Genomic DNA, 4,707 nt, shown 5'->3' on the forward strand with positions numbered 1-4,707 from the left:
TGCCTAAAACATACCCTCCCCTGTTAAGGCAATACTATTATAGCAGTAAGTAGGAAACTCGTCACCTGATTGGCCAATTGTCACCGATTGTCCAATCAGAACGCGTATCTCTGTGTAGTAGGCGTGTTTGTTGCTACTCGGCGGGATGTACGATCTTTAATGGAGGTGTCGACTGGCTGAAACGTTTACAAAATACCCCACATCAATCCCGTGAAAACGCAAACATAATTAAATAGCCACCAATATTGCAGTCAGTCAGTACAAGCGCTATGGACTGAAAACAACAAATGTATAGATCGCCCGCTACTTTCTTTCTTCAGTAGAATAATACTACTACTTGTAGACGCCTTTAATTACGCAATATTACAAATTGTAAAAACAAAATGTTGAGTATTTCCTCATCAGAGATAACGAAACATTATAATTTACACTTCAATACTTAATCAGCATTTAACATTTAAAATTAGTATTGGTTATTTATTTTTACCGTCGCCATCTTCAGATCATAATGGGTACTGTACATTGTTTTATTTTAAGCGCGTGTTACCAAACGGCGCCTCGTGTAAGCCTCGCTACCTTTAGGTGTTAAAATCCCTTGGCCTATTGTCTATTATCCAATTTCCATTGTTTTGTGTATTGAACGATAGAAATACGATTCTCGATTGGATGAAGTCACCTGAAATTAAAAGAACACCCCGGTACAGCAACCGCTTGTATACTGTACTGTATTATATCAATTATTTTTCCTATCCCTCTTAATTTTCAATTTTGAGCTAGCATTAGGCCATTGTAATATTGGTATCTTTTTATTAAAGTCGGGTGGAATAAAAAGCGAGAAAATGATCGAGGTCTAAAGCGGAGTGATTAGCTATTCTCGCCTTCATTTTGACGCAAATACTTAAGTAGTCCTGGCGCCGATGATGTGACGTAGCACAATAAGCACTGTCTGCGTATTGCTTTCTGTTCAGTACAACAGCATGTCGCCCTGTAACATGCATAACAGAAACATAGCAACGGTCACTAAGCACTTGCTTACACACTGTTGGCTGGTCGAGTGAGCCCCATGGCGCAGTTCGGTTTTTAGGGATTTCCGTCCAATTTTGGTAATGATGATCTAATTCAATAACACAGAAAGCTTTTCAAATAAGCTATGTCAATCGTCAGTAATAGCATAATTCTGTTATCGAACGAAAGAATTTAATTTGTGGCCGTTTGGTTTGGAGAGGGGGAATGCATTCTTGATTAGGGTCATGACATAAATGCTAGTTAATGGCTCACCAACAAACTAAACAGCTTTGCGATAATGATGTCATGTCGGCTCCAGTGTTCTTCTACCTCTTGCGTAAAAGAAAATATGAAACAGGGTGTTATACTATTAATAAGTAAACAATTAGTGCTAAGATGAAACAAGGGCATATGATTGGCTATGATTGGCTATCATTGATAGCCTGTATCGACAACTCTGCTGCCATATTGGCCAGAGGTGTGATGTAGTTCATCGATACTCGTGTACGGGGGCCATATCGTCTGTTTGAGCTCATTACAGGGGTGTTTGTTTGATAGCAGACTATTATCGATAATTACACTTGTGATTGACACTCTTCACACATTGCTTCCACCCATCAGCCAATCAGAAGCCGAGTTTGGTATAATTGTTGTTGACTAGCTAAAGTGTTAACATAATTAATCAGCGCCACTGAAAACACACGAGGTGTGAAGAGCCTTTGTGTCAGTAGACACCGCCCATTCATGCGATGGTCTTGTTAATTCGGACTGGCGCCAGTTATACGTTGGTTGATTAATCGCAAGGAAAACATATGGGAACTCAAAAGGCTTTTTAGTAAATACACACAACATCCTAGGTATTGTCTCTTTTCTAGGTGCAAAATGGGTGCTTCATCGCCTGCTAGATAAATGAACATTCGGTGTATAGTCTAGGCTTATCGATGCAGGATCGTTTGGCATGTTTTTAAGTGAGCGCATCGCGACCAGTTTCCGTCAATACTTTCTAGGCCTACTGTTTACATTTTTCCTGCTGTTACTACCGATGTTACACACCGGGCTTTCAATGCCATACCGGGTGGTCTCGTCTGTGGTTTTGTAACCAGTGTCAGCATTAAACAAATGAGCTATAAATTCAAATTAATTCGTCTGCCCGCAACTTTGACCTAAAAATTAATATTGGTCAGACAAAATTAATCAATAAATAATGCGCCGTTATACAAATAAAAAAAATAACAATAATGATTTTAAGTATTACGTGTTTCCGCGTCGACCTTCGATTGCTATAATTAAACATTGGCATTAACTGTACCATAGAACGGGTGCCGAACGATAAGAATAACATCAAACCAAGGTCAGCAACAATAAATATGTTAGCTAAACACATCGTTGAACAAACCTTAAAAAAATATGTATATACCATAACACGTTTCAGTTTTTCCCTCCAAACGCATTTTAAACATTACTTGACCTACAAACACCATTATATTCAAACATAAATTATTAATTATAAAATATTGTTTTATTTACGATTAGTAAAGATAACAACTGTTGTTTAGGAAATTAGTAAAGCTTGGTTCCCACTAGGACGCAACGCAAGGATGTAACGCAACGCAAAGATTTGACCAATCACAAGCGATGGATTATTCGAACAGCGCGTGTGATTGGTCAACTCGCTTGCGTTGCGTCCTTGCGTTGCTATTGGGAACCACGCTTTACCATACACAAGAGTGAGGAGGTGGGGATAGGACAATATCGCACACAAGTTTCGTCTTCCAAAAAAGTAGGACACACCGCAAGAATGTAACGCAACGCAAAGTGATTTGACCAATCACAAGCGATGGATTCGCGTGTGATTGGTCAACTCGCTTGCGTCTACATCCTTGCGTAAAACACGCTTTACCATACACATGAGTGAGGAGGTGGGATAGGACAATATCACACACAAGTTTCGTCTTCCAAAAAAGTAGGACACACCGCAAGGATGTAACGCAACGCAAAGTGATTTGACCAATCACAAGCGATGGATTCGCGTGTGATTGGTCAACTCGCTTGCGTCTACATCCTTGCGTAAACCACGCTTTACCATACACATGAGTGAGGAGGTGGGATAGGACAATATCACGTCACATGACTTTTAATGAAACACTTCCCTAATGGTTAATTCGATTAATTATGGGAATGGCGTTAATCAACCAACAGACCTACTTTTTTTGAAAGACGAAACTTGTGTGCGATTGTCTGCCGAGTTAGGCTATGGCCTAAATCATTGAATCGTACAACAATTCGATTTTTTTTCATCAGCAAGTGTTTAATTTTTAAACAGCTATTCACATGATCTCATTAGTTGAAACATACACTTCAAGTTCATTCGTATTTGTTTGTATCATGTTTCTTTGCATTGTTTCATTGTCATTCAAGGATTGCAAATTGTTAGTCGATTTCCTATAAACAGGTTATTGAAATGCGTAATGCTAACTTTCAAATTTCTTTTAAATTAAATATTTCGAAAATAAATAAATTAATGTATTTATATTTAATTCATAGGTCTACCATACTTAAACTGGGTGGTGGTGTCTAAATTAATTAAAAACAGATATTCAATTGTTGTCTCATGTATAGATATATTCCATTAAGTTTATTACAATTTAATATTTCTTATCGATCATTTTAAGAATCGATAACTAGGCCTACATTTCGAATTGTCATATAATCGCATTCTGGTGGATTGCTTCTATCATAATACACTGTCTTAAGCTCTGTCTACACTATCAAACTTTATGTGACAACAAAATGTGCCCATATAATGTACATGATGATGTCATATCACTACCATACTTGGGCATATCACTACCATACTATGTGATAAATACCGAAATACCGGTAATGATGGGGTTGGCATTTGCTTACGATAGTTAAGTGCTTAAGTGAAAACCAGGTTTAAGTAAAAAGAAAAAAACAAACAAAAAAATACATTTCAAACAATTATGATGATGATAATAAACAAAATTATTTATATTAAAACAATAATATATTTTCCTTCAAAATGTTCATATACTTACGGTATTTATCATTACGGTACTACATTTTGTTGCCGATTATTATGATATAGTTTGATATCATTAAGTCTACTCTAATTATTGATTAATTTACATAGCTTTTCATCATTACTGATCATGTATTCCATTCTGTTAAATTGAAATATACATTACATATCCATTCCACGCTTACATATCATATTCCGAACTCTCAGTGTCTAAATGAACACGACGCTAACCTTTTATTTAATATTATAATATCTACAACATGCCTATGTTCTTATGAATATCATTTGATGTGCATATCATAAAAAACAGCACAATGTGGACATTGGCGCACGGTTCCAATCAGGGGGAGGAGGGGGAGGAGGACCGGTTCCCCCAACTCCCAATTTCAGAGGCTTATATTATTTGCAATTGTTATTTTTAAGTTGCTCATCTCCCTTCCAATTCAGCAACATAATCCTTTTTCATTTTTATTAAATTATTACTAAATGCTTCATATTCTCACTTGTTCTTATTATTTTTTGTAACCATGTTAAAGGGCCAACTGAGACAAGTTTACTTCTAGGTTGGTCCCCATTTTATGCTTTGTATTATTTGTATGGCATTTGATGAAATAAATGTTTGTTTAATTTGACTTTGAATTAAATAGGAGCTATTCAAA

Source organism: Antedon bifida, chromosome 2 (genome assembly GCF_963402885.1).
Source record: "Antedon bifida chromosome 2, ecAntBifi1.1, whole genome shotgun sequence".
Taxonomy (NCBI): domain Eukaryota; kingdom Metazoa; phylum Echinodermata; class Crinoidea; order Comatulida; family Antedonidae; genus Antedon; species Antedon bifida.